General features: G+C 33.8%; 1 pseudogene; it reads right to left on the bottom strand.

The window, feature by feature from the left end:
* LOC113857312 overlaps window positions 1–1212 on the bottom strand; it is a 1440-nt pseudogene extending 228 nt beyond the window's left edge.
* Window positions 1213–12500: the final 11288 nt, after the last annotated feature.

Raw genomic sequence — 12500 nt, 5'->3', positions numbered from 1 at the left:
ATATTGTCTTTTTTATGAATTTTGTGATTTATCACATCCATAATAATATATGAATGAGACCTCAATTATTCTTTCTGGTTTAAGTTCAATTACTTTGTCTGATCCATAAAAAGAATGTACAGATATTCAATTCAAGGAATATCGGGGGTTGTAGAAGTGCGGATTGGTTTTTTATTTTTCTTATTTAGTGAGCATCTTGTATTTCATAAAAATTTGGGGCGATATAATCTTTACGTAAAGGCCATCCTAGCCAACTTTCGGGCATTAAAATACGTTTCAGACGCGGATGATTATCATAAGAGATTCCCAACATATCATAAGATTCCTTTTCTTGAAAATCCGCACTTTTCCAAACCCAGAAAATCGAAGGAATTCTAGGATTTTTTCTTGCAACAAATACTTTTATGCATATCTCTTCGGGTTGATTTATACCATATTCTATTCTCGTAAGATGATACACACTAGCTAACAGTCCCCCTGGTGCTACATCATAGGCACATTGGGAACGTAGATAATTGTAACCATATACATATAAAATGACAGCAATGGAATGCCAATCTTCGGGCTTTATTTGTAAAGTCTCTATTCCTTGGTAATCGAAACCCAAAGATCTATGAATTAGTCCATGTTTGACTAGCCAAGCAGACAAACGACCTTGCATTTTTTGACTTCTCCTGTATTTTTTGTATAAGTTTGGTATTAGTTTTTCCCATTTACATTACGATACAATTTTTGAAAATGGAATTGCTATTTAATTTATTATTGTATTTTAAACAAAAGGATCCTGTCTAATTCACTGCTTCGTGGGAGGATACTGAATTTTTTTTTTTTTTAATGTGTCAGAGGGTATCTCCAAAGTAGATGCCGGTTGATAGAATAATCCTTGACCGTAATTGCTAGTATAAGTACTGCATCCAACATGAAACTTGTGATTGGTAGTAAAACACCTATTCTCTCGTTGAGAACTCATTTTATCTTCATAGATTTCTCGAGATATTTTCTTACGAAGTTTTGTTATAGCATCTATAATGGCTTCTGGTTTAGGTGGACAGCCTGGCAAATACACATCTACAGGAATTAGCTTATCCACGCCCCGAACAGTACTATAAGAATCAGTACTGAACATCCCCCCGTAATTGTACAGGCTCCCATAGCAATAACATATTTTGGTTCGGGCATTTGCTCGTATAATCGAACTAAAGAGGGAGCCATTTTCATAGTTACTGTGCCCGCTGTTAAAATTAAGTCTGCCTGTCTAGGACTCGATCGTGGTACTAATCCATAACGATCAAAGTCGAATCGTGATCCTATTAATGAAGCAAATTCAATGAAACAACAACTGGTACCATAAAGAAGCGGCCATAAACTGGATAGTCTTGACCAATTTGAAAGATCATTTAATGTAGTTGAAATAACTGAATTTTTGGTTGTTCGATCAAGTAAGGGAAACTCAATGGAATTCATAACTGTCTCAATGTTTTTTTTTATTGTCTAAATAGTCAAGAATTAAGACCATTCTAATGCCCCCTTTCGCCATGCATAAACTGAACCAACAATTAGGATAAGCACGAATATGAAAGCTTCTATAAATACGGATACTCCTAATACATCGAAACTCATTGCCCATGGATAAAGAAAAACTGTTTCAACATCAAAAACAACAAAAACGAGAGCAAACATATAATAACGGATTCGAAATTGTAACCAGGAATCGCCTATTGGTTCTATTCCCGATTCATAACTAGAAAGTTTCTCTGGTCTTTTGCTAATCGGGGCTAAAATTCCAGAAATTAGAAATGCCAAAATAGGAATAAAGCTTGATATTATTAGAAATGCCCAAAAAATATCATATTCGTAAAGCAGAAACATAAATGACTCCTATGAATGTGGAAAATATACTGGGTTAGTATTAATTATTAGTCGATTTGAATGAAAATTGGAGAATGATTATTCTATTAATGATTATTATAGTAATGAATATTTATAGAATAATAAATATGAAATATATTCTAAATAGAAATGCTTTTCTAAAATAAATAAAAAAAAATTAAATTATTTCCAAAAAAAATGAGACTAGTATTCGAATATACTAATATTAGTATTATTTTATCAAATATTAATATATTCTTAATAGAAATTTAAGAATTCTTTCTATTCTATTACTAATACTACTAGTAATATTTAGTAATAGTATTAGTAATGAGAGATATTGGATACTAAATATTATTAGTATCCGTAGAAATATTAGGGCTATACGGACTCGAACCGTAGACCTTCTCGGTAAAACAGATCAAACTGATTATTATCGAAATGATTTGAATTGTTTTAAAAACCCAACGTGCATTTTTTCTTGCATTGGGCTTTTTCATTAACTGATAGAAATAACAGTTAGTCCACTATCTTTTTTCTTGACAGAAAGAATAAAGATATGATTCCTTGTGCTCTGATTTTTGATTTGGATTACAATCTAAGAGCACTACCAAAGTGTTTCAAAGAAGGGTTATCCTGACATAGGTCTGCTTCTAGCCTAGATCAACTTAAGTTAAATGGATTCTCTATCTACCCACTAAAATGAAAATATCAAATAGGAAATGAAACTTCATACACCTTAAAGTTCATAAGATAGGAACAAAGGATAATTTTATTTGAGGTTCCTATACCCATTATGCTTAGCATTGAAGAGGAGTGAGTATTGACCTTATCAATATCTCAAATCAATAATGGATTCTATTTTACGTCTAAATCCTTTGTCAGGCTTTTGTTCTCTTGTTCCTTAAAATGGAGTAAGACATGGATTTATTAATAATAAGATAAACTCTTTTGATTACAAGACGGACTCCTCTGAAAAAAAACATTGGCGCGCGTGTAAACGAGGTGCTCTACCTAACTGAGCTATAGCCCTTGTGCTTTTAATACATATTTTATCATATTATGTAGATAATTTCTTGTCAAGATGAATATTACATGATCCAATCCCTTTGATATTGCGTTGGTATTGCTTATAAGTAATATTCGATTTATAATCTATTGATCTGATCGATAGAGACTCTTTTTTTTTTTTTCTATTTGGGGTGATAAATGACCTACTTAACTCAGTGGTTAGAGTATTGCTTTCATACGGCGGGAGTCATTGGTTCAAATCCAATAGTAGGTAAGGTATAGTTAGAACTTATTAGATACCAGAGTCAATGGTATCTAATAAGTTGTTCTATTCACCTTTTTTCTATCTTTTCTTACTGTTTTATTGAATTTTTATTTATTTCTTTTTTTAGAATTATTCGGACGTACCAACTTGTTACGAAATCATATTGATAGCCTCTACTCGTGTTCTAGCTCGTCTGAGAGCTAGATTTGCCTCAATTGTTTGTCTCTTGCCTTCAGCCTTATTCAAATTAGCTTCTGCTATTTCAAGAGTTTGCTGTGCTTCTTGTGGATCAATGTCACTACCCTTCTCCGCATCATTTACTAAGACAGTGATCTCATTATTGCCTATTCTAGCAAAACCGCCCATGAGAGCCATCGTTAACCATTGGTCGTTAAGGCGTATTCTCAAAATACCTATATCTACAGCTGTGGCAATAGGCGCATGATTTGGTAATACTCCAATTTGTCCGCTATTCGTAGATAAAATGATTTCCTTCACTTCTGAATCCCAAACAATTCGATTGGGGGTCAGTACACAAAGATTTAAAGTCATTTCTTCAATTTGCTCTCCATTTCTAAATTCACAGCCTTCGCAGTAGCTTCATCGATATTACCCACTAAATAAAAGGCTTGTTCAGGAAGACCATCTAATTCTCCAGAAAGAATCAATTTAAACCCTCTAATTGTTTCTGCTAGACCAACATATTTCCCCGGCGAACCGGTAAATACTTCTGCTACGAAAAAGGGCTGTGATAAGAAACGTTCAATTTTTCGTGCTCTTGCTACGGTTAAACGATCCTCCTCGGATAATTCATCCAACCCAAGGATAGCTATAATGTCCTGAAGTTCTTTGTAACGTTGTAAAGTTTGTTTAACTCTTTGTGCAGTTTCATAATGTTCTTCACCAACGATCCGAGGTTGGAGCATAGTTGACGTTGAATCTAAAGGATCCACTGCTGGATAGATACCTTTGGCCGCTAATCCTCTTGATAGTACAGTAGTAGCATCTAAATGTGCAAATGTCGTGGCAGGAGCAGGATCGGTCAAATCGTCTGCAGGTACATAAACTGCTTGAATAGAAGTTATGGACCCTTCTTTGGTAGAAGTAATTCTTTCTTGTAAAGAACCCATTTCAGTACTAAGGGTGGGTTGATAACCCACAGCAGAGGGCATTCGACCCAATAAGGCAGATACTTCAGATCCTGCTTGGACGAAGCGGAAGATATTGTCAATAAATAGAAGTACGTCTTGCTCATTGACATCTCGAAAATATTCCGCCATAGTTAGGGCAGTTAAACCAACTCTCATACGAGCTCCGGGCGGTTCGTTCATTTGACCGTATACTAGAGCTACTTTTGATTCTGCAATATTTTGTTCATTAATTACTCCGGATTCTTTCATTTCCATGTAAAGATCATTTCCCTCACGAGTACGCTCACCTACTCCGCCAAATACGGATACACCTCCATGAGCTTTGGCAATGTTATTGATCAATTCCATAATGAGTACCGTTTTACCTACACCAGCTCCACCGAAAAGTCCTATTTTTCCTCCACGGCGATAAGGGGCTAAAAGATCTACTACTTTTATTCCTGTTTCAAAAATGGATAATTTTGTATCTAATTGTATAAAGGCAGGCGCAGATCTATGAATAGGAGATGTTGTGCGAGTATCTACAGGACCCAAATTATCAATAGGCTCCCCAAGTACGTTGAAAATTCGTCCTAGAGTTGCTCCGCCGACTGGAACACTTAGAGGAGCTCCCGTGTCAATCACTTCCATTCCTCTCATTAGACCATCTGTAGCACTCATAGCTACAGCTCTAACTCGATTATTTCCTAATAATTGTTGTACTTCACAAGTCACGTTAATTTGTTGACCAACAGTATCTCGACCCTTAACTACCAGAGCGTTGTAAATATTAGGCATCTTCCCTGGGGGAAAAGCTACATCTAGTACTGGACCAATTATTTGGGCGATACGTCCCAGATTTTTTTTTTCAAGCGCAGAAACTTCAGGACTAGAAGTAGTAGGATTTATTCTCATATAAAAATATATCCATTTTTTTTTCGAATAATTTTGAAATCAAAAATAAATGTTCAATAACAAAGCAAGTTGATCGGTTAATTCAATAATAAATAAGAAATGGGAGTTAGTACTCTATTTTCTTGGTACCATCCAACCAATCCAATTTAATTGTTTACTTATTCAATTTCAATATTCAATTTCAATGATTGAATTTTCTAGTTTACCCAAGTCATTTTGAAAATTTCAATTGGATCAAATCTTTTGAAAGTCTTTCATTTGTCTATAATGATAGACAATACCATCTATATTCTCTATCGAATTCGAACCTGAACTCTCTTTACGATTCATTTTTTCTATCTCATTGGCTTTCCTTCCTATTTCATCAGCAGACGATTTATACCTAGCATATTTTTTTACCTATTTATTTCCCCCTTTTCGAGGGGGAAGTCTGTCTATTTTTACATCTAGGATTTACATATACAACATATATCACTGTCAAGGTCAAGAGTGAATTTTATATTATTTAGATTAGGTATTTCGATTCAAAAATAAAAACAAATAATAAAAAAAGGGATAAGAGATTCGAAATTTGAAAAAAAAAAAACAAGGATTGGGTTGCGCTATACATATGAAAGAGTATACAATAATGATGTATTTGACAAATCAAATACCATGGTTTAATAACGAACTTTTCGGATTAATTGATAATATTTGTTGATTATTTGTGAAAGATTCTTGTGAAGTGAAATATTTTATTAACTCCTAAGTCATGTCGAGTAGACCTTGTTGTTTCGAGAATTCTTAATTCATGAGTTGTAGGGAGGGATTTATGTCACCACAAACAGAGACTAAAGCAAGTGTTGGGTTCAAAGCTGGTGTTAAAGATTATAAATTGAATTATTATACTCCTGACTATGAAACCAAAGATACTGATATCTTGGCAGCATTCCGAGTAACTCCTCAACCCGGAGTTCCGCCTGAAGAAGCAGGTGCCGCGGTAGCTGCCGAATCTTCTACAGGTACATGGACAACTGTGTGGACCGATGGGCTTACCAGTCTTGATCGTTACAAAGGACGATGCTACCACATCGAACCCGTTGCTGGAGAAGAAAATCAATATATTGCTTATGTAGCTTATCCCTTAGACCTTTTTGAAGAAGGTTCTGTTACTAACATGTTTACTTCCATTGTAGGTAATGTATTTGGGTTCAAGGCCCTGCGCGCTCTACGTTTGGAGGATTTGCGAATCCCTACTTCTTATATTAAAACTTTCCAAGGTCCGCCTCATGGCATCCAAGTTGAGAGAGATAAATTGAACAAGTATGGCCGTCCCTATTGGGATGTACTATTAAACCTAAATTGGGATTATCCGCTAAGAATTACGGTAGAGCGGTTTATGAATGTCTCCGCGGGGGGCTTGATTTTACCAAAGATGATGAAAATGTGAATTCCCAACCATTTATGCGTTGGAGAGACCGTTTCTTATTTTGTGCCGAAGCACTTTATAAAGCACAGACTGAAACGGGTGAAATCAAAGGGCATTACTTAAATGCTACTGCAGGTACATGCGAAGAAATGATGAAAAGAGCTGTATTTGCCAGAGAATTGGGCGTTCCTATCGTAATGCATGATTACTTAACAGGGGGATTCACTGCAAATACTAGCTTAGCTCATTATTGCCGGGATAATGGTCTACTTCTTCATATCCATCGTGCAATGCATGCAGTTATCGATAGACAAAAGAATCATGGTATGCACTTTCGTGTACTAGCTAAAGCGTTACGTTTGTCTGGTGGAGATCATATTCACGCTGGTACCGTAGTAGGTAAACTTGAAGGGGAAAGGGAGATCACTTTAGGTTTTGTTGATTTACTGCGTGATGATTTTATTGAAAAAGATCGAAGTCGAGGTATTTATTTCACTCAGGATTGGGTTTCTCTACCTGGTGTTCTGCCTGTTGCTTCAGGAGGTATTCATGTTTGGCATATGCCTGCTCTGACTGAAATCTTTGGAGATGATTCTGTACTCCAATTTGGCGGAGGAACTCTAGGACACCCTTGGGGAAATGCACCAGGTGCCGTAGCTAATCGAGTAGCTCTTGAAGCATGTGTACAAGCTCGGAATGAGGGACGTGATCTTGCTCGTGAAGGTAATGAAATTATCCGTGAGGCTAGCAAATGGAGTCCTGAATTAGCTGCTGCTTGTGAAGTATGGAAAGAGATCAAATTTGAATTCCCAGCAATGGATACTTTGTAATCCAGTAATTATCGTTTGTTCTATTAATAATTAATTGCAATTAAACTCGGCCCAATCTTTTCCTAAAAGGATTGAGCCGAATACAATAAAATAAAAAGATACTTTTTGTATATATTAAAAATACTTATTATTTTTCTATAGAATACTTATTATTTTATTTATATATATTATTTACATATATTTGTAATGTATATATATATTGTATATTGAATTTCTTATTTTATTTTTCTATCATTTTTTTTATAAGTTTTTAGTTTCGAATAGAATATAATTTCTATTTAAGCAATTTCTATTTATTATAAATAAAAAGAATTATAACATAATAAATAGAATAATCAAATAATTGAATAATAATAATAGAATTAAGAATATGAAAAATATATTAATATTATATTTCATATTCTTATTTCATTTTTTAATTTTAGTTCGTTTAGTTTTTCTATTGTATTCTTTTTTCAAGATTAATATTGACAACAGTGTCTCAAACAAATATAATCCGATTGTGAATAAATGGATCGATTTACTAACGTTACATAAACTTTTTTGACTTCATTAAATGGTGGGTTCGTTGGATTCTCTGAGATACAAACAAGAAGCTCTTTTTTGATTGAAAGGGAATTGATTGAAAAGTCAATCAAAAACTAAACGAAATATATATATATAATAATGTATAATGTATAACATAGTAGACAATTCAATCTTTTATTTTTATTGTTTTTATTGCGATTGGATATACACACTTATCCTTTTTTTTAATTCTATTGGGGTTGCTAACTCAATGGTAGAGTACTCGGCTTTTAAGAGCGACTTCATTTTTTACACATTTCTATGAAGCAATTGATTCGTCCATATCATCGGTAGAGTTTGTAAGACCACGACTGATCCAGAAAGGAATAAATGGAAAAAGTAGCATGTCGTATTAATGGCAAATTCTAAAAAGATTTCATTCTTATTGGATCCGGCCCAATTTTTTGTTTTAATTTTTTTGACTTGGAACAAAAAAATTAAGTTCGGTTTAATTAATAAAGGGATAGAGCTTGGCGGCTCCAATTATAGGGAAACAAAAAGCAACGAGTTCTCATTTCTTTTTTATTTGAATGATTACCCATCTAATTGTACGTTAAAAAGAGATTAGTGCTTGATGTGGGAAAAGCTTTTCCCATGAATGGATTTTTTTTATTTTTGTTATGAGTCCTAACTATATAGCTATTCCCCATTATTATGTTATGGGGTAGCAATAAATGTGTAAAAGAAAGAGTATATTGATGAAGATATTTTTTTTCCAAAATCAAAAGAGCGATTGGGCTGAGAAAAATAAAGGATTTCTAACTAGCTTGTTATCCTAGAGCAATTAGATGGAAAAAGCGAAGATAGAGAGTCCGTTGACGGGTTTTACTTATTTTTTTCTGGGTATCTATTTATATTCGTTTTTTATTCTAATTCGAATATAGAATACCCTGTTTTGATCGTATCGCACTATGTATCATTTGATAATCCAATGAATCCCTGATCCTTTGATCAAATATAATTTTTAGAATGGAGGAATATCAAGTATATTTAGAACTAAATAGATCTCGCCATCAGAACTTCCTATACCCACTTATTTTTCGGGAGTATATTTATGGACTCACTTATGGTCATGATTTAAATAGATCCATTTTTATAGAAAATGTGGGTTATGACAATAAATCTAGTTTACTAATTGTAAAACGTTTAATTACTCGAATGTATCAACAAAGTCAATTGATCATTTCTACGAATGATTCTAACAAAAATCCATTTTGGGGGTATAACAATAATATTTATTCTCAAATAATATCAGAAGGTTTTGTTGTCGTCGTGGAAATTCCATTTTCCTTACAATTTAGCTCTTCCTTAGAAGGGGCAGAAATCGTAAAATTTTATAAAAATTTGCGATCAATTCATTCCATTTTTCCCTTTTTCGAGGATAAATTAATATATTTTAATTATGAGTCAGATATACGAATACCCTATCCTATCCATCTGGAAATCTTGGTTCAAATCCTTCGATACTGGATGAAAGATGTCTCTTTCTTTCATTTATTAAGGTTTTTTTTTTATTACTATTGTAATTGGAATAGTCTTATTACTCCAAAAAAATTAATTTCTACTTTTTCAAAAAGTAATCCAAGATTTTTCTTGTTCCTATATAATTTATATGTATGGGAACACGAATCTATCTTTCTTTTTCTACGGAACAAATCTTTTCATTTACGATTAGAATCTTTTTGCGTTTTTTTTGAACGAATTTTTTTCTATGCAAAAATAGAACATCTTGTACAAGTCATTGCTAAGGATTTTTCATATACTTTATCATTCTTCAAGGATCCTTTCATCCATTATGTTAGATATCAAGAAAAATCAATTCTGGTTTCAAGGAATACGCCTCTTTTGATGAATAAATGGAAATACTATTTTATCCATTTATGGCAATGTCATTTTGATGTTTGGTCTCAACCAGGAACGATCCATATAAACCAATTATCCGAGCATTCATTTCACTTTTTGGATTATTTTTTAAATTTGCAACTAAATCTTTCAGTGGTACGGAGTCAAATGTTGCAAAATTCATTTCTAATGGAAATTGTTATGAAAAAGCTTGATACAAGAGTTCCAATTATTCTTCTAATTAGATCATTGGTTAAAGCGAAATTTTGTAATGTATTGGGGCATCCCCTTAGTAAATCGGTCTGGGCCGATTTATCCGATTTTGATATTATTGACCGATTTTTGCGGATATGCAGAAATTTTTCTCATTATTACAATGGATCCTCAAAAAAAAGAATTTGTATCGAATAAAATATATACTTCGGCTTTCTTGTATTAAAACTTTGGCTCGTAAACACAAAAGTACTGTACGCGCTTTTTTGAAAAGATTAGATTCAGAAAATTATTGGAAGAATTCTTTACAGAAGAAGAAGACATTTTTTCTTTGATCTTTCCAAGAACTTCTTCTACTTTGCAGAGGTTATATAGAGGTCGAATTTGGTATTTGGATATTCTTTTCAGCCATGATCTGATCTAGTCAACCATTCATAAATGGTTATGATACTTTGTAAATGGATTCATCGAAATTCTCATTAAATGAAGATAAATTCATTTATTTTGATTAGTATTATCCTATCTATAGGATTTTGAAATGTTCATGTAATAAGAGTCGGGATTTGGGGTTCATCAACTGAATATTTTATTTTCTTAGAGTCTTTTCCTAGAGAATTTATTCAGGTTTATATGTATACATAGGGAAAGCCATGTGCAATGAAAAATGCAAGCACGGCTTGGGGAGAGATTTTTTCTTGTTTTATTATTGTATTGAATTTGATTAAAAAAGAAATTATCTACTCCATCCGACTAGTTCCGGGTTCGAGTCCCGGGCAACCCATTGCTAATGAATATATCAAATAATTAATATATGGAAATTATATGTACATACTATAACGATCTCTAAAAAACCCATTTTTTGAATGAATGAAATGGAATAAAAGGAAATTCGGATAAATCTAGATGAATAAGAGCATATTATGAATATTGGTATTGGTTGACACCGGTATAACAGTCATGTTATACTGTTGAATAACAAGCTCTTAAATTATCTAGTTATAGAGAATTCGTGTGCTTGGGAGTCCTGATGATTAAATGAACCAAGATTTTACCATGACTGCAATTTTAGAGAGACGCGAGAGCGAAAGCCTATGGGGTCGCTTCTGTAACTGGATAACCAGCACTGAAAATCGTCTTTACATTGGATGGTTTGGTGTTTTGATGATCCCTACCTTATTGACCGCAACTTCTGTATTTATTATCGCTTTTATTGCTGCTCCTCCAGTAGATATTGATGGTATTCGTGAGCCTGTTTCTGGATCTCTACTTTATGGAAACAATATCATTTCTGGTGCCATTATTCCTACTTCGGCGGCTATAGGTTTGCACTTTTATCCGATATGGGAAGCGGCATCTGTTGATGAATGGTTATACAATGGCGGTCCTTATGAACTAATTGTTCTACACTTCTTACTTGGTGTAGCTTGTTACATGGGCCGAGAGTGGGAACTTAGTTTTCGTCTGGGTATGCGTCCTTGGATTGCTGTTGCATATTCAGCTCCTGTTGCAGCGGCTACTGCTGTTTTCTTGATCTATCCAATTGGTCAAGGAAGCTTTTCGGATGGTATGCCTCTAGGAATTTCTGGTACTTTCAATTTTATGATTGTATTTCAGGCTGAGCATAATATTCTTATGCATCCATTTCACATGTTAGGTGTAGCTGGTGTATTCGGCGGCTCCCTATTCAGTGCTATGCACGGTTCCTTGGTAACTTCTAGTTTGATCAGGGAAACCACAGAAAATGAATCTGCTAATGAAGGTTACAGATTCGGTCAAGAGGAAGAAACCTATAATATTGTAGCTGCTCATGGTTATTTTGGCCGATTGATCTTCCAATATGCAAGTTTCAACAATTCTCGTTCTTTACATTTCTTCCTAGCTGCTTGGCCTGTAGTAGGTATTTGGTTTACCGCTTTAGGTATTAGCACTATGGCTTTCAATTTAAATGGTTTCAATTTCAACCAATCCGTAGTTGACAGTCAAGGTCGTGTAATTAATACCTGGGCTGATATAATTAATCGGGCTAACCTTGGTATGGAAGTAATGCATGAACGTAATGCTCATAACTTCCCTCTAGATCTAGCTGCGATCGAAGCTCCATCTAGAAATGGATAAAATTTGAATCTGAAAGTATACGAGTTTTTGAAAGTAAAGGAGCAATATCAACAGAGTACATATTGCTCCTTTGCTTTTACTTTTTTAAATAGTCTTAATATTTATAAATATTAATACATATATCCATTTTGGATTTACTTGAACATTCTTTAGTATTTTTTATTTCAACATAAGAAATAAAAAAAGAGTAATAATGAAAGGGTAGAAATTGAAGTATAGGTAATTTGGATATAGTATTTTTATATAGTATAAGGATAAGGGCGGATGTAACCAAGTGGATCAAGGTAGTGGATTGTGAATCCACCATGCGCGGGTTCATTTCCCGTCGTTCGCCC

This window comes from Abrus precatorius, unplaced genomic scaffold, assembly GCF_003935025.1.
Source record: "Abrus precatorius isolate BTA unplaced genomic scaffold, Abrus_2018 Scaffold156, whole genome shotgun sequence".
NCBI lineage: Eukaryota > Viridiplantae > Streptophyta > Magnoliopsida > Fabales > Fabaceae > Abrus > Abrus precatorius.
Note: the sequence above shows the minus strand (reverse complement) of the source record. Positions and strands in the feature narration are given on the sequence as shown.